Source organism: Myotis myotis, unplaced genomic scaffold, assembly GCF_014108235.1.
Source record: "Myotis myotis isolate mMyoMyo1 unplaced genomic scaffold, mMyoMyo1.p scaffold_m19_p_4, whole genome shotgun sequence".
Classification (NCBI taxonomy): Eukaryota; Metazoa; Chordata; class Mammalia; order Chiroptera; family Vespertilionidae; genus Myotis; species Myotis myotis.
Window position 1 is genome coordinate 45,891,007 of NW_023416346.1, and position 24,497 is coordinate 45,915,503.

Consider the following 24,497-nt stretch of genomic DNA (forward strand, 5'->3'; position numbering starts at 1 on the left):
TTAACTAGGAAATAGATGCTTTGAAAAACATAGAAGGGAGAAGGAGATATTAATGTATGGTGACAGAAGAAGATTTGACTTATAGATTTCTTGTAACATAGAAACTCACACCTGAAACCTATATGATCATATTAACCAATGCCATCCCAATAAAATTAATTTAAAAAGAGGGAAAATAAAATTCTCAGAAATATAGAAAAAATAAAAAATATAGAGACGGTGTGCTATGTGGTGGTAGTGGTGGTGGTGTTGGTACAGGTTGCAATCCTATATAATAAAAGCCTAATATGCTAAGTGTCAGGTCGACCAGTTGTCTGTTCAACTAATCAAAGCGTAATATGCCAATGATATGCTAAGGCCATTCAACTGCTCACTATGACGTGCACTGACCACCAGGGGGCAGACAGTCGACCAGTCACTATGACGTGCACCGACCAGCAGGGGGAAGATGCTCCGACTGGTAGGTTAGCTTGCTGCTGGGGTCCGGCCAATAGGGACTGAGCAAGATCAGCTGAACATGCCCTGGAGCCCTCCCACAGTCCCTCCCCGGATGGCCAACCTCCCATGTCCGATTGTGCACCAATGGGGTCTCTCAGCCTGGCCTGCACCCTCTCGCAATCCGGGACCCCTTGGGGAATATCAGAGAGCTGCTTTCGACCTGATCCTGCAGGCCAGGTTGAGGGACCCCACTGGTGCACTGGACCTTTAGTTCTAAATAATATGGCCATGGTGTAGGCCATCTCCTTATTGAGAAGGAGACATTTGAGAACCCAAAGGACCAAGTCAGATACTGAACCAGACTGATCTTTTAGGTCCCCTCAAATCTCACTACAGAAGTGATGCCGATTCTGCCTATGTGTAAGGTTGGTCCCAATTGTAAGCCATGTCAGGGTTAAACCCAGAGGGCAACCGTTCCTTTCTCTTGCTGAGAGCCTGATTCAGCAATATAAGACAAATGCTTTGGAGAGGCATTAGTTCTTGTGCTATTGAGTAATATCTAGAAAGACAGCTTTTATATTGGCAGGACCTTCATACACTCCAAAAGTTCAAATTTCAAATATATAACTTAGGGCAATTAGACCATAAAAATGCACCTTGGGATGCACTGTGAAATTCTCCAAAAAATCTAACTTCATAAAATGATGTGGTCTGGAAATGAGGATGAGTGCTCAGCCAGAATATTTCTTTGGTGACATAAGAACCAGGGGTAGCCAAGAACCAAATCAACCACTCCAGATTTCTGGCTTCCTCTCAGGAGTCTAAACATTTGTTTCCTGAGAAATACCACTTGAATAATTTCTTGGCCTCTGGACAAGGATACCACAAAACTAAACTGTATTGCCCTAACTTAATTTTTGAGCTGGAGTCAGGACTTAAAATTTTTTTATTTGTTTTTTTTTCTCACTGTGGTAAATGCAGCTGTATTTTGAATATTCTGAGCAATATTGCTCAATATTATTCTGGGAGATAAAGTTTTAGGGGAGAAACAGATTTTATAGACCCCCCATGGAAATTCTAAATACAGTGTCATGAGTTTTAGAGGGCAAAACATGAATAGAGAAACTCAAATCCAGGATGACCTTAGCAGAACCCTGAAGCCAGGCATTTGCCTGCAGAAACAGGATAGGTCATAGGGGATGAGATGTACTCTGAGAGGAATGTGGCAGGAACGGTATTCATCAGCCCAGAAGAAGAGAAGCCTGAGGGATAATTTAATTATTATCTTAAAGTATCAATGACTCAGATGAAGAGAATAGTCAACAAATGGTCTCTTTCTTCTTAGATGATTCAATAGACATAAGAGAGGCCATGGGAGATTTTGGTTAGACTTAACTGGGAATCTTGATTGTGAAACACTGGAAGTGGTTCCTGAGTAAAGTCTTGAGGACTCTTCTTACTAGAGAGGCTTATAAATAGGAGAAAGTCTCATTCATCTGTGATGGGTAGAGTGTGGAAGCAAGACCTAGCGACTCTAAGGTTTCTTCTGCAGGACTACACTTAGTACGCCAGCTCTTCTGGAATAATGTTGTCTTTGCATAAGGTTGGAGTAGACTGGCATGATTTGTATTTAAGCTATTGGTTAAGTGATGTTTAAAATATACATAGACCTTCTGTAAACAAATTATAACCTTTAGTAGTTTCCTCTCATTTCCAAACATATCATGACAGTCTACGTAATTTCTTAGTATGTCTTCTTTTACTTTGTTACCTTCTTTTTGGGAAAGAAAACAGCATTTATTTGAATAATATCCATAGATATTGTCAGAAAGTTATGACATTTAATGTTCTTCTTCTATAATTTTATTTGCTTTTAACCTATATTACTCTCCTTACATAGGGCTTGTAGAGACAATTCACAAGAAGTGGCTGACTCTCACACACTTTTGGAAAGGTAAGTTTTAATTTTCTTAAAATTTATAATAAAATTGTATAAAATAAATGTATTTGTGATAAAGCAAATTTAATCATAAAATATTTTTGGAGAATAATTAGAGTAGGGTATGACTTCGAAGGTCATTAAACTTATTTTACTGTTGAGAAAATTGAGGTCCTGAGAAAAGGATGTTTATATCCAATGTAACAAAGGTAGTATTAGGACCAAAACTCAGGTCCCCTAATTCACAGTCTAGTGCTCTTTACAACACACTTCACTAAATCTTTCTCTGTTTGGGTGGTTATTGTCTGGTGAGGTGGCATGAGTATCTGCATGTCTGTTAGAGCTAAGAATCTATTGGTCCATAGAAGTGTGACAGCCATATGAAAGTGATAGATGATTCAGAAGAGTGTGTTCTTTAACGTAGAGGGACACAGGAAAGGTAACATGGCAAAGGGAAACTCATACAGAATATATTTCCTGACTCTAGAGATGAAAATTTTGGGGGAGACTCTTCTAGAATAAGGTGTGAAGAGGACAAGGAAGAGATACTAATATAACATGCATGAAAATATAATCAAATGGTTGATATCATGAAAATTTGACTTATATTAAATATTATGTTTTTATTTTTTAAAAATATGTTTTTATTGATTTTAGAGAGAGAGGAAAGGAGAGGGAGAGAGAGAAACATTAATCGGTTGCCTCCTGTACATGCCCTGATCAGGTATTAAACCTGCAACCTGGGTATGTGCCCTAGCTGGGAATAGAACCAGCAACCTTCCATGGCTCATATTAAATACTAGAGGCCTGATGCATGGATTCGTGCACCAGTGGGATCCCTCAGCCTGGCTTGTGCCCTCATACAATCCAGTTCACCTCGGGGGATGTTGGACTGCCAGTTTCAGTTGCAGGCCAGGCTGAGGGACCCCCACCAGTGCACAAATCCATTCCCTGGGTCTCTAGTATGCATATAAGATCTTTGGTTAATCTCTTCCTACCACCCCTCCCCGCTTCCCTCTGAGATTCGTCAGTCTGTTCCATGCTTCCATGCCTATGCGTTGAGCGTTTGCCCCCTGGTGGTGAGTGCACATCATAGCTACCAGTCGAATGGTTGAATGGTCAGACACTTAGCATATTAGCCATATACATACATATATATATATATATGTATGTATATATGCATACATATATACATACATATTATATATATATGTATCTATATATATAATAGATGGTAGTTAAGAAATTAAATGTGTTCCATCAAACCTTATGAAAAAGGTTTCACAACAATTACATTTTTCACAGCTATTGAATTTTTTCTAAAGTGTTCATAGTAAGCAGCATCCATGCAGCATTTTGTAGCTTGGAATTAGAGTCTGTCTGTGTCATTAAGTATTTGTGTGACATAGAAAATGAGAATTGTCAAGCAGTGTGGCACTCTGAAAGACTTATGGTAATGTGGAAGGCCAGTATTACTGAGACATTAAATGAAAGAAAAGGCAGATAGCCCAAATTTACACACAATCAACCTATATTGTTCTAAATAAAAACCATGTTTCTTGGACTCACCTCAAGTTCTGCCTTGAGTAGAGGAAATATATTTTTATCCATCTTTGAGCTCTTGGAGTCTGACACACAACACATATCCAGTGGAGCCAGAGAGGATGGGTCAGAGGGAGCAAAGATGTAAGCCAGAAACGGACTTAACTGGGATGGCAAGAGCTTGAGGAAATAGCATTGATAGGACCTCATGTTGGGTTGATTGTGGTGGATGAAATAAAGGGAGAGAATAAGGATATCTTATCTGGACTGAGCAACTAGATAGCAGTGTCATTATCTGAAATCTGAAACACAGGAGGAGGACCAGTTCTAGGTGGGGAGGAAGATGATGCATTCAGATTTGGACATGTTGAGTTTGCTTGTCTGTGAGACATGCAGGTGAAATTTTTTAGTATACAATTTGATATAATGGAGTTCAGTTGAGTAGTATGTATTTTTCCTTCTTTGCCTCTTCTGAATGCCGTTAGAGACCATCCTCAAAAACTTAGTCCTTGATCCCATACTGCCCTGGACTCACCTTTTATTTTCATTTCCTTCTATTTCTCAAAGGCAAACATTGTTTATCCATCTGTACTTTTTACAGTGCTTAACTGACTTGCATTTGGCCACCTCACCACTGAGGTCATTCAGGAAAACATGACATGCATGCTAATACTTATTAAAAGGTGCAAAGGATATTTAAGTGTTTATAAATAGTTACAAATATCACAAGCCAGGTGTATATGTGTGACAAATTTTACAGATTAGTAGAATATTCTCCATTACTCCCTTTCCCTAATTCAGGTTTTTCAACCTTTAGCAAGAAGTGGGAATGATAACTGCTTTTCTATGCTGGCTTTTTTACAATTCTTTATTCTACCTTCTGTTTTTGAGAATCTGCATCCCAGTCTGGAATATGACATTAATAAACCAGGGAAGGGGTCAGTCAGGTCGTTGTTATTTAATGTTTGGGGCCTCCCAATTATCTGTGAATGTGATATCCTGAGACACTCTCTGCTTCATTTTTGCCAAAGGAGAGGCCTCTATTATACCAAAAATGGAATATATGTGGGATTTCTGTTAAGCATTTACAGTGAATAGTTCCTCTTAAAAAAATGCAAGAGGCTTAGGCACATTTGTCAAGTGTGGGAATGAGGTCTTTGATGGCTTAGTAATTCTCACTTTCCCATCTCCCCTTTTGATATTTGTTCATGATGTTTACCCTCCCTCTTCCAGGACTTTTAAATTTCATTTAGGCACACATCCATGTAGTCACACATTTATTTCTCACATCAATAAAATTTACCAGTCTTAGTCTCTGTACTTTGCAAAATACTTAATATAAGAATTAGTCATGTTGTGCAAATGTGAAAGACTAACACTTACCTGCTTATTTCCGACACTGATCTCTTAAGTACTATATGGGAATATCGAAGGGTTTTAATCTCCACATATTTGTGGGTTTCTTTACTTCCTTTTTGCAGTTGAATTCTAATGTTAAAGCATTGTGGTCAGAGAATATGCTTGGTATAATTTCAGTCCTCTTGAATTTGTTGAGCATAGTTTTGTGACCCAACATATGGTCTAACCTTGAGAATGTTCCATGTGCACTGGAGAAGAATGTATACTTTATATTCTGGGATAACAGACTGTAAATGTCAATTATGTCCATTTGGTCTAATGTGTCATTTAAGGCTGATACTTATTTTTTTTAATATATTTTCTTTATTGATTTCAGGGAGGGAGGGAAAAGAAGAGAGAGATAGAAATATCAATAATGAGAGAGAATCATTGATTGGCTGCCTCTTGAACGCCCCACACTGGGGATTGAGCCTGCAACCCAGGCATGTGCCCTGACCGGGAATCAAACCCAGGACCTCTTGGTCATGAGATGACACTCAATCTACTGCACCACACCAGCTGGGCAAAGCTGATACTTCTTTATTGATTTTCTGTTTGGATCATCTATCTAGAGCTGTCAATGGAGTATTAAGGCCCCTAACTATGATTGTGTTTTTGTCAGTTTCTCCCTTTAGTTCTGTTAGTAGTTGCTTTATATAAATTATTTTGGTGCTTTTTGATTGGGTGCATATATATTAAAAGGTGTTATGTCTTCTTGATGTAATGTCCCCTTTATCATTATAAAATGTCCATCTTGGTCTCTTGTTACCTTTGTTACCTTGAAATCTATTTTGTCAGAAATAAGTATGGCTACACCTTCTTTCCTGTGAATATTATTTGCTTGAATTATTTTTACCCTTTCACTTTGAGTTTAACTTTGTCTTTGAAGCTGAGATATGTCTCTTGAAGGCAGCATATGGTTGGGTTTTGTTTTTGATCCAATCTGCTACTCTGTGCCTCTTTATTGGTGAATTCAGTCCATTTATATTTAGAGTAATTATTGATGTATGAGGATTTCCTATAGCCATTTTATCTTTTTAAAAATATATTTTTACTAGAGGCCCAGCACATGAAATTCGTGTGTGGGTATGGTCCCTAGGCCTGGCCTGTGATCAGGGCCATCTTTCTGGGGCTGCCTGCAGCCAGCCCCGCCCCCCCCCCCCCCCCCGGTTCCCCGTTCACCATTGGGCATTGGAACCTGACAGCTGGGGAAAGGGACTGAGATGCCAGCCGTTCCCACCCACTCACTGGCCCCGCCCCTGCTGCAGGTTGCCCTGAGTGTATGGGGTGACTGGTGGAGTGGGGGCCTTGGCCTGGAGCCACCCTTGTCCCCCGCCACCAATCCCAGGTTCCCTGTTCACGATCAGGCGATCAGAGCCTGTCGGCCAGGGAAAGGGACTGAGAGGTGGTCAGTGTGCCTCATAGTGACTGGTCAAATGGTCATTCTGGTCATTCTGCTGTTAGGGTCAATTTGCGTATTACCCTTTTATTATATAGGATAGATTTCAGAGAGGAAGGGAGTGGGAGACAGAGTTAGAAACATCAATGATGAGAGAGAATCATTAATCGGCTGCCTCTTGCATGCCCCCTACTGGGGATCGAGCCCACAACTTAAGCATGTGCCCTTGACCAGAATCGAACCCAGGACCCTTCATTATGTAGGCCAATACTCTATCCACTGAGCCAAACCAGCTAGGGCTCTTATTTATTTATTTATTTATTTTTGTAGCTCTGTGGTTCTTTTCCTTTGTGTTTCTGTCTGTTGTCTTTGTTTGGTGGTATTCCGTACTTCTTTTCTTTCTTCCCTTTTTTTTTTTTTTTAAGCTATGTGTCCTGGTTTGGGATTTTTGTGTGTGGTTATCATTAGGTTTATAAAAAATGAAGTTGCATATATCCCATAGTTTGTTTGTTTTTTCTTTTGAGTGCATCTGATCTTCGTCTTCCTTTGCAAATTCAGACCTTTACTCCCTCCCCTTATATGTTTTTATTATCACAAATTATCCCTGTTTGTGCTGTAAGTTTGCTGGTGAACTTACTCATTGTTTTGTGAGCTTTTGCTCTTTGTTTCAGGTAGAGTCACCCCCTTGAGTATTTCCTGCAATGGAGCTCTTCTGGTGATAAATTCCCTCAGCTTCTATATGTCTTAAAATTCTTTATTTCTCCTTTATACTTAGAGGATAACTCTGCTGTATATATTACTCTTGGCTGGTAATGTCTCTCTTTCAATAGTTTGAATATTTGGTTCCACACTCTTCTAGCTTGTAGAGTTTCTTCTGAGAAGTTTGATGATAACCTAGTGAGCTTTCCTTTATAGATTACGTTCTTCTTTTTTCTGGCTGCCTTGAGAATTCTTTCTTTGTCATTAATTTTTGACAGTCTTAAAACCATGTGTCTTAGAGAAGGCCTCTTTGGATTGAGAGAGCTAGGTGTTATGTTTGCTTCTTGGATTTGAAAATCTAGCACTTCCCTTAGGTTTGGGAAGTTCTCATCAATTTGAATAGGCTCTTTGTTCCCTTCTCCTTCTCTTTTCCTTCTGGTATGCCTATTATCCTTTTTTTTTAAAAAAAAGTATATTTTATTGATTTTTCACAGAGAGGAAGGGAGAGGGATAGAGAGCTAGAAACATCGATGAGAGAGAAACATTGATCATCTGCCTCCTGCACACCCCCCACTGGGGATGAGCCTGCAACCAAGGTACATGCTCTTGACTGGCATCGAACCTGGGACCCTTCAGTCTGCAGGCCAATGCTCTATCCACTGAACCAAACCGGTTAGGGCGCCTATTATTCTTAAATTGCTCTTTCTGATGAAGTCAGATAGTTCTCATAAAGTTCTTTCTCTTCCTTCCTCCCTTCCTCCCTTCCTCCCTTCCTTCCTTCCTTCCTTCCTTCCTTCCTTCCTTCCTTCCTTCCTTCCTTCCTTCCTTCTTCCTTCTTCTTTCTTTCTTTCTTTCTTTTTTTCTTTCTTTCTTTCTTTCTTTCTTTCTTTCTTTCTTTCTTCTTTCTTCCTTCCTTCCTTCCTTCCTTCCTTCCTTCCTTCCTTCCTTCCTTCCTTTCTTTCTTTCTTTCTTTCTTTCTTTCTTTCTTTCTTTCTTTCTTTCTTTCTTTCTTTCTTTCTTTCTTTATCTTCTTTCTTCTCAAGTCTCTCTCTTCTTCCTTTGGTGTCATTTCTAGGTTTCTATCTTTGATACCACTAATTTTGTTCTCCATCTGGTCAGCTCTATTTCCTGTGCTCACTAGTTCATTCTTGATCTCTTTTAAGCTCTTCATATCCAGAATTTCTTTTTTGAAATTTTAATCTATTTGGTAAATTACTCATTTTGTTCATTAATTTGTTTCACTAAATTGCCTATCTGTTTCTGCTCACATCTTATTGAGTATTTCCAGAATGGCAATCTTGAATTCTCTGTCATTTATACCAATATTTCCCTGGGTTCCAGTTTGCTTTCTGGAAATTTTTCATTTTCTTTCTGAACTGCCTTGCTACGTTGGTTATTTATGGTGATTGTTGAATTCTTTCACTTTCTAGGCAACTGTGTATGAGTGACACTTCTCTAACAGATTAATATGATGAGGTCTTTCTATTATTTTCCAGTAAGTGGTGCTGAATCACAAGTTTTTAGCTCTGTGAAATCCCAATGCTGACCCGCCCCCCATCTCTGGCTGCAGCCAGTGTAGCCATGATGTGTGGGGTTGGGTTGGTTGGGGGAACCTGGTCACCTTCTTTGTTTTGCCCTCCTGGTAATGGCAACCTTGGGCCTCCATGGGGCCCCTCTTGCACCCCAACCCAGGACCAGTCACAGAGCACAACCTTTCCTCGGGGAAAATAGTGATGCTGTGGCACCAGTTCTCAGGTTTGCAGATAATGTGCTCTGCAACCTGACACCAAGGGTGAAGGGAGGCAAGCTCTGGGAGTCTATAGGGTGGCAGGGCTCCACGACTTTGTTTCTATGTCTAAATTGCTGATGGCCCTAACAACCATGGTAGCACCCTAGTGCTGTGTCCTTGCCTAGATCTCTGGACTCAGCTGCACCTCATACTGCTCATTCTTGCAGAGATACCCACTGAGTATCTTTGCTCCTTCTAGCTGAAGGGGCACTCACTATAACTGGCTTTATCCTCTCTCCCAGAGGAGCCCTGCCATCATGAGCTCCCTGCTGAGGGCTGTGTCCCTGACTAGTTTCAGCCCTTACTCACCTTTCCCATTTATTCCCAGTTGCCCAACTTTAGATGCTTCAATGCACAAATCTCTCAGGTATGCCTGTAGTTTGAGCAGGGAATCCTTTGTTGAGTTATAGCTGTTTAAATAGTTGAAACTTCAAGGGGAGAGACCAAGGGGATCTCTCACACTGCAATTTCTCTGACTGAATTTCTCAATGGGTTTTTAGAAAAAAATAATTCCTGCTTTGGGAGCACACCACAAAGGAGTGATGCCAATATTGGCACTTGTAATCCCAATAAGTGACGAGGGGTAAATCTTGGCATGTAAACAGACAGATGGAGCTTTATTTATTATTTTTAAAATAAATTTTTATTGATTTCAGAGAGAGAGGAAGGGAGAGGAAGAGAGAGATAGAAACACCAATGATGAGAATCATTGATTGGCTGCCTGCTATATGCCCCCCACTGGGGATCAAGCCTGCAACCCAGGCATGTGCCCTTAATCAGAATCAAACCTGGGACCTTTCAGCCCACAGGCCAACACTCTATCCACAGAGCCAAACCAGCTAGGGCATGGAGCTTAATTTTAATCACCGCTCTGCCCATTTTTCCAATCAAAATCTTCTATCACCTAATTCATACATAAGCTACTGTGGGCCAGGCACACTGTAGGTACTTTACACGTATCAAGTCATTTAATTCTCACTACAATTCTGTGAAGTAAACCTATTACTATAGCCATTTTAAAGGCAAAGAAAGTAGGGCATAGAGATGATTAGTACATTCTCCAGCATCACACAGCTGGTAAATGATGGTGCTGAGATTCAAACCTAGGTTTAATGTTCTTAGATCAATATACTAAGATATGAATCTGGTATGATCAGTTTAGTATCTGTACTTGCATTTTTCTCAGTTATTCTGTGTCTTCTTCTAAATGTGTGTCACATATATACTGAAGAGCAGCTCAAAACCAAGGAAAATGGTACCCAGCTTTGCTTTCAACATTTAAACATAGCACACAAGGATTAATGGCAAATCTACCAAAAAAATCAACTGAGAGTAATAGTAATAGGAAATCAGTACAACAGTACACAAGATAAAGGAAGGTTTAAATATATATCCTATATAATAAAGAGGTAATATGCAAATTAACCCTCATGCCCTTACAAGATGGCTGCCTATGACCAGGCTGGCAAGGGGGTTAGTGAGGGATGACTAAATGACTGAACAAGCAGGCTGCGTGGGGCGACCAGGCTGGCAGGGACGTTAGTGAGGGACGACTGAACAGCAGGCTGTGTGGGGCGACCAGGCCAGCGGGGGCGGGGGCTGTGAGGGGTGACCAGACTGGCAGGGGGGAGCAGTTGGGGACAACCAGGCCGGCAGAGGGGGGCAGATGGGGAAAACCAGGCCAGCATGGGGGGAAGTAAGAGGTGACTAGGCCGGCGGAGCAGAGGCAGTTAGGGGTGACCAGGCTGGCAGGGGAAGGCAGTAAGAGGCAACCAGGCCAGTGGGGTGGGCAGTTAGGGGTGACCAGGCCAGCAGGGGGGTGGCAATTGGGGGTGATTAAGCTGGCAGGGGGGCAGTGAGGGGTGACTAGGCCGGGGGGGGGTAGTTGGGGGCGACCAGGCTGGCAGGGGGGCAGTTAGGAGCGACCAGGCCAGCGGCGGGGGTGGGGGACAGTTAGGGGCAATCAGGCTGGCACGTAGAGGCAGTGAGGGGTGATCAGGCCGGCGGAGGGGGGAGGGGAAGTTAGGGGCGACCAGGCAGGCAGGCAGGCAGGTGAGTGATTAGGAGCCAGTGGTCCAGGATTGTGAGAGGGTTGTCCGACTGCTGGTCTAGGCCTGATCCCCTACAAGGGATCGAGCCTGCAACCCAGGCATGTGCCCTCTCTGGAATAGAACTGTGACCTCCTGGTTCATAGGTCAATGCTGAACCACTGAGCCATACTGGCCAGAATAACTAACATATTTTTGTTTATGGTCTATCTCCATTACTGGAATGTAAGTTCAATGAGGGCAAAACTTTGTTTTTTTCATAGTTGTATCCCAATAACCTAACACAGAACTCAGTAACTATTTATTGAATAAATGAAAGATTGAATGAATGAATCACTCAATGGCAGTAACCTAGGGAGAATGTAGGCCATAGTCTGAGGAAAGAAATAAAACAATTTTTCGAAGATATGCTGCCAATATAAAATATAGTTCACAAGATCACCTCAGTATTAGTGTAAAATATCCAGCAGTTCTCTTTTTAGGACATACAGCCACTTTGAAGGCAAATGTTAATATGATCCATAAAATCTGTGATTTTATTCTAAATCAAATATAAAGTTTAATAGGTGAGATGGTTTTGAAACCTGATTTAGTAACCCATTTAAGCATTTTAAAACCTAAATACCACTAATGGAATGACAACTTGAGGACATTAATGTGTATTGTTGATCTTTATTTTTCCTGAAAATCTGGTGTGCTCTGGCTATTAGGAATTTTCTGTTGGTTGTCCAGTCTCCAGCTGGAACTTAACTTCCTAATTTTATTAAGGCTCAATCCAAGGACACACATGTGTACATTCTGGTTTCCTATTACTAGTTTATTAACAAGTTCATCATGTGTTTGTTCCTGTCTCAGCATTATCAAGAAACAAATGGGGAAAGATCACTATATTATGGTAAAATTCAATGTGATTGTTTCTTTGAACTGTTTTGATTGAAGAACTATTTATAATACAATTAGATGCAAAAGAAGACAAATGAGAGAGTTGTTTTATAAATTGTATTCTTGCAAAATAATTTAGGTAAAAAAGACTCATTAGGTAGAAAAGGTTATATCTGGAGAAAGCCTTTTATGGAAAAAAGGCTTTTACCATATTTCATCAATTATTTTTAAAGGATTCAAATAAATTAAAGTGATTACTACTAAATAGCAGTGTGGTAGAGTGGAAACTGATTCTTGTATAGGTTATTACTAATTAAATTATCTGATTAGATCATCTCTCAATTCAGGGCCTTGGTTTCCTTGGCTGTAAAAAGGAGGTTTTAGATTAGAGTGCTTAGATTTGTTTCAGCATCACCAGTTTAAGATTCTGTGAACATGATACTTCCTGATCTTTAAGAGTAGGAGTATCAGTTGTCATACTATGATTAATAAATATTAATATTTATCTTGATAACTGTTGAATCTAGATAATGGGTACATGTAATTTCATTTAGGGAAATCTTATGTATGTTTGAATTTTCTTAAACAATAACAAATTTAGAAATTTATTGATTAATAAATGCTTGACAATAGATAATATGCTACATTCAAAATCTTGTGAAGTCTATTTCATGTCTGTGCTGTTTTCTTCCATTGTCCTCTGAACCAGTTATACAAAATAGCAGTGCCTCTTATGATTTTGCATTTATACTGCAATTGTGCATTCCAGAGCAGTTTTCTTCAGTTTTTAGGTAACTGTGCCAAGATTCAGACAAGATTAACAAATTTCCCAATATACAGATTTTTCAAGGTGAAGGTATTTATTGATTAGGAAGCTATCAAACTTTTCTTAGAAGCATGATATAATTTACATTGATTTGGCAACTCACAACATGTAATTTGGATTGGCTTAATTATCTATAACATTCTGAGATATAGGCTGATTTTTCCCCTTGCCACCTGACACACTGCCAGACCATTTTTAGAAGATAATGTGGCAGACTACATTGCAGCTAAGAAAGTATCTTTTGATGTTAAGCAACTCTTAGTTCAAATTCTGATTTCAACCTTTTCCCTAAATGTGAGGCTATGGAAAATTTTTTAACTTCTCTGAGCATCAGTTATCTTTTTTGTAAAATGGGAATGTCAATAATAGAGTCTATATCATGGGGTCACAGTGAGGAATAAAGAACATGGTTAATTATTAAACACTAGAGGCCCAGTGCACAAAAATTTGTGTACTCGGGAGGGGTCCCTCAGCCTGGCCTGTGCCCTCTCGCAGTCTGGGACCCCTTGAGGGATGACCACCTGCCTTGCTAGCCTGGGTGAGGGGCTGATGGCTGTTTGCAGGCTGGCCACAGCCCCTTCAGGATGGGGGTCCCCCTGGGGTGCCTGACCAGCCTGGGTGAGGGGCTGATGGCTGTTTGCAGGCTGGCCAAGCCCCCCAGTGGGGACCCTCACCCCATGAGGGTGTGGCCATCCTGGGTGAGGAGCTGATGGCTGTTTGCAGGCTGGCCATGGCCTCCAGCCACCCAAGCTCGCAGTGGAGGCTGGCTGGAAGCAAGTATCTGGGATTTATTTATCTTCTATAATTGAAACATTGTTGCCTTGAGCTGAGGCCACAGCTGGCCAGGGCAGGCGGGAAGCTTGGCTTCCTCCATCACTAGGGCAACCAAGCCTCCTGCTTGCTCCAGCTCCATGGCTGCTGGCCGCCATCTTGTTTGGGTTAATTTGCATATAGTCGCTCTGATTGGCTGGTGGGCGTGGCTTGGGGCATAGCGGAGGTGCTGTCAATTTGCATGTTTCTCTTTTATTAGATTAGATACTGCCTGGTAAGCACCTTAAATAAAGAATATCAGCCTATTTTTTTCATCATTATTTTTGCATTTAGTAATTTGTAGTAGAATAAAATGTATATGTGAAAGAGTTTAAAAAAAACACTCGAGGAAGTGTGGCTGTTTTGGTTACCTTCATTAGGAGCATTCAATACATATTTATTTAACATCTGCTGTACTCTAGGAATTGGATTTATAGAGAAAAGTAAGGCACACTTTTTGTTCTTAAGAACACAGACAACAGTTTCTTACCTGTGGTTTTGCTTCCCTCAGCTTCAGTTATCTGTGGTCAACTGCAGTATGAAAATCCTATCTAATAAAAGAGAAACATGGTAATTAGTGTACAACCGCTACCCTTCCCATTGGCTAATCAGCGAGATATGCAAATTAACTGCCAGCCAAGATGGTGGCCAGCAGCCAGGCAGCTGGAAGCTAACATGAGGCTTGCTTGCTTCAGTGACGTAGGACTCCAACGTTCCCCGCCTGCCACTGCAGGCCTCTGAGCTGCAACTCTAAGCAACTATGTTACAAATATAGAAGCTAAACAAAACCCCAGAAACCTGCTTTAGTCTGTCGGGCTTCAGCCAGCAGGATCGCAACATTGTTTCATATACAGAAGGTAAACAAAGGCCAGAAACCTGCTTTCAGCAGCAGAGGCCTAAGAGCTGGAGCCAAGCCTCAAAGCTAAAGCTGGCCCAGAATAAAAAAAAAAAAAAGAAAAAAAGGAGCAGTTGGGAGCTTCAGTCCCAGCCTGAAAACAGCCCTCAGCCCCTCACCCAGACTGGCCAGGCACCCCAGTGGGGACCCCCACCCTGAAGGGTGTGTGACCAGCTGCAAACAGCCATCAAACCCTCACCCAGGCTGGCCAGGCACCCCAGTGGGGACCCCCACCCTGATCCAGGACACCCTTCAGGGCAAACCAGCCAGCCCAACCCATGCACCAGGCCTTTATCCTATATAGTAAAAGGGTAATATGCCTTTCAGCACCGGGATCAGCGGAGCCACGAGGCCTCCCGGAACTGGGATCAGCGTGACAGGGGCCAGCGCCCAAACCCCCTGATCGCCCTGCGGCTCTGTGTGTGACAGGGGGCGGGGACACAACCTCCCTATCCGCCCTGCTCTGTGTGTGACAAGGGGCAGTGCCCCAACCCCATGATTGGCCCTGCTCTGTGTGTGACGGGGTAGAGCCATAACCTCCCCATCAGCCCTGCCCTGAGTGTGACAGTGGCGGTGCCCCAACCCCCTGATCTGCCCTGCTCTGTGAGTGACAGGGGGGAGCTCCCCAACCCCCTGATGGGCCCTGTTCTGTGAGTGACAGGGTACAGAGCCCCAAACCCCCTGATGGGCTCTGCTCTGTGCGTGACAGGGGTGGCGCCACAACATCCCCATCGATCCTGCCTTGAGCGTGACAGGGGGCAGTGCCCCAACCCCCCAATCGGCCCTACCCTGAGCATGACTGAGGGTGGCATCACAACCTCCCAATCTGCCCTGTTCTGTGCATGATAGGGGGCGGCGCCCCAACTCCCCAATCGGCCCTGCTCTGAGCCCAACCAGAGGCTGCACCTAGGGATTGGGCCTGCCCTCTGCCACCCGAGAGCAGGCCTAAGCCAGCAGGTTGTTATCACCGGAGTGGTCCCAGTCTGCGAGAGGGCACAGGCCTGGCTGAGGGAACCCTCCTCCCCGAGTGCACAAATTTTTGTGCACCAGGCCTCTAGTATTAAATAAAAGGTTCCAGAAATAAATAATTCATAAGTTTCAAATTTCATGTCCTTTTGAGTTGTTTGATGAAAGCATGTGTTGTCCTGCACGAGGAGTGAATCATCTCTTTGTCCAGCATACCATACGGTATGAACTACCTGTTCTTAAGTCAGTATTCATCTTTGTTATCAGATCAGCTATCATGGTATCACAGTGTTTGTGTTCAAGTAATTCTCATTTTACTTAATGATGGCCCCAAAGTGCAAGACTAGTGGTGCAGCAATTCTGAGATGCCAAAAAGAAGCCATAAAATATTTACTTTAATTGAAAAGGTGAAAGCTGTTGGAAAGAAAACAAATCTGTATGCCAAGGTTGCTAAGAGATATGACAAGAATGAACCTTGTATCCATGAAATTGCAAAGAAGAAAAAAGAAATTTGTGCTCCTTTTGCTGTCCTACCTCAAGCTGCAAAAGTTAAGGCTACAGTGCCTGGTAAGTGCTCAGTTAAGATAGAAAAGGCATTATATTTGTGGGTGGAAGACATGAATTATGTTTTCTGATGAAAAGCTGGGGTAGCAATACTCATATCTGACAAAACAGACTTCTAAAGGAAGGCCACTTCCTAATAAAAGGAATTGATACAACAAGAGGATATAACTCTGGTAAACATATATGCATCCGATACAGGAATACCCAAATATATAAAAAAAATATTTCTGGAGGATTTAAAAAAAAAAGATGGACAGCAATACAATTTAGTACGGAATTTAAACACCCCCATTAACATCACTGGATAGATCTAGATAAAAAAATCAACAAGGAAGCAGCAATCCTAAATGACATACTAGATCAGATGGAGTTAATTGACATTTATGGAATATTTCACTCCAAAGCTACAGAATACACATCCTTCCCAAGTACATGGACATTTTCAAAGATAGACCATATGTTAGAACACAAACTAACTCTACAAATTCAAGAAGATCGAAATCATATCAAGCACCTTCTCAGATCACAATGGCATGAAGTTAAAACCAACTATAATAAAAACACTCAGAAACATTCAAACACATGGAAGCTAACTAGCATGTTATTAAATAATAAATGGGTTACCAAAGAGCTCAAGAAAGAAATAAAAAAAACTTCCTGGAAACAAATTAAAATGAACACACAACAATCCAAAATCTATGGGACACAGCTAAAGCAGTCCTGAGAGGGAAGTTCATAGCTCTACAGGCCTACCTCAAAAAAACAAGAAAAACTGGTAATAAATTATCTAACCCTACAAGTTAAAGAATTAGAAAGAGAGCAACAAGAAAAGCACAGAGTAAGTGGAAGGAAATAAAGATCAGAGTGGAAATAAATGACATAGAGACTAATAAAACAATACAAAAGAGCAACAAAACCAAGAGATGGTTCTTTGAAAAGATAAACAAAATTGATAAACCTTTAGCCAGACCATCAAGAAACAAAGAGATAAGATCGAAATAAACAAAATCAGAAATGAAAGAGATGATTAACAAGTGACTCCACAGAAATACAAAGGATCAAACAAAATATTATGAACAACTATATTCCAAAAAGCTGGACAACTTGAAAGAACTGGAAATATTCTTAGAAAAATACAATCTTCCAAAATTGAATCAGGAAGAATCAGAAAACTTGAAAAGGCACATAACTACTGATGTAATTGAAGCAATAATAAAAAACTCTCAGCAAACAAAAGCCCTGGTCCAGATGGCTTCACAGGGGAGTTTTACCAAACATTCTAAAAAGAACTAACAACTATCCTCCTCAAACTATTCTAAAAAATCCAAGAGGAAGGAACACTTCCAAGCTCTTTTTATTGGGCTAGCATTAGCCTAATTGCAAAACCAGATAAAGACACTGCAAAGAAAGAGCATTGCAGGCCAACATCCCTGATGAACATAGATACTTAAATCCTCAACAAAATATTAGCAAATTGGATCCAGCAATATATTAAAAAGATCATACACTATGACCAAGTGGGATTTAGTACTGGGATACAAGGCTGGTACAGTATTGGCAAATCAATAAATATGATACAGCACATAAACAAATCGGAAGACAAAAAAATCACATGATCATATCAATTGGCACAGAAAAAGCATTTGACAAAATCCAACATCCCTTTTTGATAAAGACTCTCAGCAAAGTTGGAATAGAGGGATCATACCTCAACATAATCAAAGCCATATATGACAAACCACAGCCAAAATCATACTCAATGGACAAAAACTAAAACCATTTTCCCTAAGAACAGAAACAAGACAGGGATGTCTGCTTTCACCACTATTATTCAATATGGTATTGGAAATACTAGCCTCAGTGATCATACAAGAAGAAAAAATAAAAGGCATCCAAACTGGAAAGAAGGAAATAAAACAACCATTATTCGCAGATGACATGATATTGTACATGGAAAACCCTAAAGACTCCACCAAGAAACTGCTAGATTTAATAAATGAAGTTAGCAATGTAGCAAGATACAAAATTAACATCCATAAATTGATGGCATTTTTATACACCAATAATGAACTCTCAGAAAGAGAAACTAAAAAAAATCAATCCCATTTACCACTGCAACAAAAAATTTAAGATACTTAGGAATAAACTTAATCGAGGAGATAAAAGACATGTCCTCAAAAAAAAAAAAAAAAACACCCTACAAGATGTTGAAAAAAGAGATAGAGGAAGATATAAACAAGTGGAAGAAAATACCGTGTTCATGAATTGGTAGAATCAACATCATTAAAATGTCCATACTACCCAAAATAATCTACAGATTCAATGCAATCCCTATTAAAATACCAATGGCATATTTCACAGATCTAGATCAAACACTGCAAAAATTTGTATGGAATAGAAAAAAGACCCCAAATAGCTTCAGCAATCTTGAGAAAGAGGAACAAAGTTGGAGGAATCAAAATACCAGATATCAAGTTATACTACAAAACCACTGCACTCAAAACAGCCTGGTACTGGCACAAGAACAGGTATATAGATCAATGGAACGCAACAGAAACCCCAGAAATTGACCAAAGCCATTATGCTCAATTAATATTTGACAAAGGAGGCAAGAGCATACAATGGAGTCAAGACAGTCTCTTCAATAAATGGTGTTGGGGAAATTGGACAGATACATGCAAAAAAAATGATACTAGACTACCAACTGATACCATACAGAAGAATAAACTCAAAATTGATAAAAGACCTAAATGTAAGTCATGAAACCATAAAAATCTTAAAAGTAACCATATACATGCCGAAACCGGTTTGGCTCAGTGGATAGAGCGTCGGCCTGAGGACTGAAAGGTCCCAGGTTCGATTCTGGTCAAGGGCATGTGCCTGGATTGTGGGCACATTCCCAGTGGGAAATGTGCAGGAGGCAGCTGATCGATGTTTCTCTCTCATCGATGTTTCTAACTCTCTATCTCTCGCCCTTCCTTTCTGTGAAAAATCAATAAAATATATTTAAAAAAAAGTAACCATATACAGAAAAATCTCAGACATCTCTTGTAGTAATACATCTTTATGTATGTTTAACAATACATCTCCTAGGGCAAAGAAAACTAAGGAGAAAATAAATGAGACAAGATCAAAATAAAAAGCTTTTTCACAGAAAAAGAAAACATCAACAAAGCAAAAAGAGAGCCCACTCTATGGGAGAACATATTTGCCAATAATACATCCAAAAGGGGTTAATTTCCAAAACATATAAGGAACTCATACAACTTAACAAAAGGAAGACAAACAATCCAATTAAAAAATGGGCAAGGAACCTAAATAGACACCTCTTCAAAGTGGACATAGAGATGGCCAAGAGACATGAAAAAAATACTCAGAGTCACTGATCATCAGAGAGATGCAAATGAAAATTACAGTGAGGTATCACCTAATAACTGTCAGAATGGCTACCGTCAACAAATCAGCAAACGACAAGTGCTGGCGAGGATGTAGACAAAAAGGAACCCTCGTACCCTCCTGGGGGAATGCAGACTGGTGCAGCCACTATGGAAGACAGTATGGAGTTTCCTCAAAAAATTAGAAATGGAACTCCCATTTGACCTAGTGTTCCCACTTCTAGGAATATATCCTAAGAAATAAGAAACACCAATCAAAAGAAATATATGCACCCCTATGTTTATAGCAGCCCAATTTATAATAACTAAGATCTGGAAACAGCCCAAGTACCCATCTGCAGATGAGTAGATAAAGAAATTGTGGTACATTTATATGCAATGGAATATTATGCAGCTGTAAAAAAGAAGGAACCCTTACCATTTCCAACAGCATGGATGGACCTAGAGATTATAATGCTAAATGAAATAAGACAGTCAGAGAAAGATAAGTATCACATGATCTCACTCATATGTAGAATCTAATGAACAAAATAGATCCAGAGACATAGAACCATGAACAGACTGATGAATTTCAGAGGGTAGGTGGGGTTGGGGGCTGGGGGGGTGAGATTAACTGGGGAACTTACATACATACATGTATAGCCCATGGACACAGACAATAGTGTGACAAAGATTTGGGTGGGTTGGAGTGGGGAGGAGGGGCTCAATGGTGGGAAAAAACAAAGCAGACATCTGTAATGCTTTAACAATAAAAATAAAAATGATTTTTGATGATGGCAACATGTTGCACCAGAAAGCATTGAGACTTCTGCAAGGGATCGCCTGAAACAAGTGACACCAAACCATTTACTACAAGTGAGGGATGGTTATGCAGATTTAGGAATAGTTTTGGACTGAACAATAAAAAAAGCTAGTGGAGAGAGAGAGAAAGAGAGAGAGAGACCACATTCACATAACTTTTGCTATAGAATATTGTTATAATTGCTCTATTTTATTATTGGTTATTGTTGTCAATCTCTTACGGTGCCTAATTTATAAATTAAACTATATCATAGCATGTATGTATAGGAAAATCATGGCATATATAGGGTTTGACACTTCGAGTTTGCAAGCATCCACTGGGAGTCTTGGAATGTATACCCCTTGGATAAGGTGGAGGAGAGACTACTGTGCTAATTGGAGAAACAGACATGTGAGAGCTTAGAGTTAGGGCTAAACTTAAAGGAATGACAGAGTAGCCAATTGCTCGTATACTGAAATTTAAGGCAGGTGAAAACAAAAACCTCTGGCCTGAAACACCATTAGCATATTTTTAGTGTGAACTTTGTACAATTACTAGAGACCTGGTGCACAAAACTCGTGCATGGGTAGGGTCCCTAAGCCTGGCAGGCGATCAGAGGCGATCAGGGCCTTCTGGCTGCTGGCTGGGGCCTCCCTTCCCTGGCTGCTGGCTGCCAGCTGGGGCCTTTCTTCATTCTGTGTTGCCCCCTGGTGGTCAGCACACGTCATAGTGAGCAATAGAACTCCTGGTCTCCTGGTCGAACTCCCTTGAGGACATTTTGCATATTAGCCTTTTATATATATATAGGTTTTTGGAATCCATGTGCAAATGTCTTTGGAAAGATTAACACATTAATATGAATTGCTCTTTAATGAAAATTTATGTCTATATTATTTAAGGTACAAGGTAAATTGTTATAATCAAGCAACCTCAAAATATTATGGCTCAAGCAGTAGACCAAAGGTGGCCAGGTAGCATTGATACAGAAAGTCTTCCAAGGCCCAGGATCATTCTACCTTATTGTTTTGTCATCTCTTAGTATGTTGACTTTGCCTTTGTGGTCAATTATGGCTCCCACTATCATGTCTGTGCTGGTTGAATGAGGGGAGAGAAAGAAGAGGATAAGAGATTTTCCTGTTAAAACACGATCCAAAGGTTGTATGCATCACTGCTGCTTGCATATCTACAATGTCTACATTTATTCATATCTTCATACCAAACTGCAAAGGAATCTGAAAAATGAAGCCTGGCTGGGAGGCCATGAACACACCTAAAACTCATGAATTTCTATGGCTAAAAGGAAGGGTAGGAGAATGGATACTGACAAACAATGACCAGTATCTGTCTTAGTTTATCAGGTGACTATTTATTTATTTTAAAATATATTTTTATTGTTTTTTTATTGATTTCAGAGAGGAAGGGAGAGGGAGAGGGAGATAGAAACATCAATGATGAGAGAGAATCATTGATCATCTGCCTCCTGCACGCACCCCACTGGGGATCGAGCCCACAACCTGGGCTTGTCCCTTTGACCGGAATCAAACCTGGGACGCTTCAGTCCACAGGCTGATGCTCTATCCACTGAGCCAAACCAGCTAAGGCTATCAAATGACTTTTTAAAATATTTATCTTTAATATTGAAAATATTACAGATACCTCCTTGTTCCCCCCCATTTATCCCTTCTAGCCCAGACCACCGCCCCCCCACCTCAGGCCTTCACCATACTATTGTCTGTGTCCATGGTTTATGCATATAATTTCTTTGGTTAATACCTTCCCACCCACCCACTCACCCCAACTTTTTTTGATAAGCTTCCTGAAAGACCTTAGCCTTTCCAAAGAAGTGGGCTCATAAAGACGTAGTAATAAAGAAGGTTGACTTGTCTGAGGTGTTTTCTGACATCAACCAATTATGTGGTCCCAGATTCTCTGATGCCTACGGGGTAGCCTATCATTCAATTCAATTCTGACACTTAGTATCTGTAGTTAGTTAGCAAAGACCCCACAGGTTGAGGGCTGAGTCTCACAGACTATACCCATTTCAGATGCCAGTAGAAATTCAGGAGTTTCTATGACCCCTTACAGGTTTGATAATTTGCTAGAACACCTCAAGGAACTCAGATAAACACTTTAGTGGTTTACTATGAAGGATACAACTCAGAAACAACCAAATGGAAGAGATGTACAGTACAGGGCAAGGTATTGGGGATGAGAGTGGTGTACCACAGCCCGGGGAGCGTCCATTCAATCTCCAGGTATGTTACCTTCCAAGTACTTTGATATGTTCACCAATGTGGAAGCAATTTGCACAAGTTTAGGAGTTTGTATGGAAGTCTCATTACATGGGCACAACTGATTAAATCATTGGCCATTGGTAATTGAATTCAATTTCCAGCCCCTCTCCCCTCCCTGAAGGTCAGGGGGTGGGACTGAAAGTTCCAACCCTCTAATCCAGCGCTTCTCAACCTGTGGGTCGCAAACAATGAAAATACATCCTGCATATCAGATATTTACATTACGATTCATAACAGTAGCAAAATTACAGTTATGAAGTAACAACGAAAATTTTATGGTTGGGTATCACCACAACATGAGGAACTGTATTAAAGGGTCGTGGCATTAGGAAGGTTGAGAACCACTGCCTGAGTGATTAGTAATCACTTAGTTGGTTTCTCTGGCCATCAGCCCTCTTTTTGAAGCTCCCTAATGGCTCACCAGTAGTCACTTTATTAGCATAAACTTAGGTATGGCTGAAAGGGACTCATTAGGAATAACAAAAGACACTCCCATCACTCAGAAAATTCCAAGGTTTTTAGGATCTCTGTGCCAGGAACTGGGGACAAAGACCAACTACATATATTTAACGTACATCTGAGGATATGTTGTGTGTTCATTTGTTTTTTAAATATATTTTTATTGGTTTTAGAGAGAGAGGAAGAGAGGGAGAGAGCGTGAGAGAGAAACATTGATTGCTTGCCTTCTGTACAAGCCATGGATCGAACCCACAACCTAGGTGTGTGCTCTAATCATGAATCAAACCTGCAACCTTTCGGTGTACAGAATGACACTCCAGACAACTGACTCACACCAGCCAGGGCCCAAATATATATTTTTTATTATGCCACAACGTGATATGGTCAGGAGCAGGAGTATAGTTATTCAGTATTTGTAGTTTCTATCCCTCAAACTAGAAGGTAAGCTGTATGAGATTGTATCTAACTCACCTTTGTACCCCTAGCATCTAGCACAGTGCTTGGCGCATTGTTGCTTTGTAAACCATTGAATGAATGTGAGTGAATAAACACTAGAGTCTAGCACTGCTGACTTCTGCAGTCTGTGAGTGTTTTTAAGACTGTTTGGTGCTAATCTGGGCACTGGATCATGTATTTCCCAGCTCATGTGGGTTTCCTGAGAAGCTCAGCTCGTGTCCTGCTGTTGAATCTGTGCTTGTCTGGAGGGGAATTCAGAGTTCATAAATTAGTTTGTTTCCAAATTAAAAAAAACACACTGGATTTCAGGGAAAGCAGGCAAGTTGAGATGTCAAAATCTGTCTCACAGTGTGTTCTTCATAGGACACTGCTTTTCTGTATAATAGCCAGCTCTACTAAATAATTTTTCAAATTAGTTTTCTGGGGGTGCTATGATTTTTTTAAAAAAACTCAGAACTTTAGAAGTTTGGCATATGCCTGGATATTTAAAAACTGTTGTTAAATCCAAAGAATTTTGGTAAGAATAGTGTGCATGTGTGTATACACACAAACTATGTAGCCACTGGTTATTTTTTGTATTTTTATTGTTTTTCTTTATTTAATGTCTCTTAACCTTAAAAAGGAAATAACACTTTGGGAAATTAAATACTGCCTTTGCTGATTGCCTTATTTGAACAGAAGTTCAGGAATACCCATTTCCTGTTTTGATGGTGAACAGAATGGAAGTTACAGATCTTTACACAATGAAAGAAATATGATCCCTGCTAGCCAACTGTTTTAGCTAGTGAGGTATCTAAAAGTATCCCACCAGTGGCGTGATTCTGCAGGAAAAGCACCGAGCTAGGTGTCAGGTCCACCTAGATTTTATTACTCCTGAATTTTGGACTTTTAGAAAGTGACTCAACCTATTGCAACCT

At 40.6% G+C, this 24,497-nt stretch overlaps 1 protein-coding gene across 2 annotated transcripts in view; it reads left to right on the forward strand.

Annotated features, from left to right (window-relative positions):
• Positions 1-1,845: 1,845 nt before the first annotated feature.
• Positions 1,846-24,497, forward strand: part of IL13RA2 (interleukin 13 receptor subunit alpha 2) — a 91,773-nt gene continuing 69,121 nt past the window's right edge. The window contains exons 1-2 of one of the 2 annotated variants that reach the window (XM_036306038.1): positions 1,846-2,041; positions 2,339-2,392. The gene's annotated coding sequence lies outside the window, so the exon portion shown is untranslated. The remainder of the gene's footprint in view (positions 2,042-2,338; positions 2,393-24,497) is intronic. The other variant, XM_036306039.1, reaches the window with a different exon arrangement.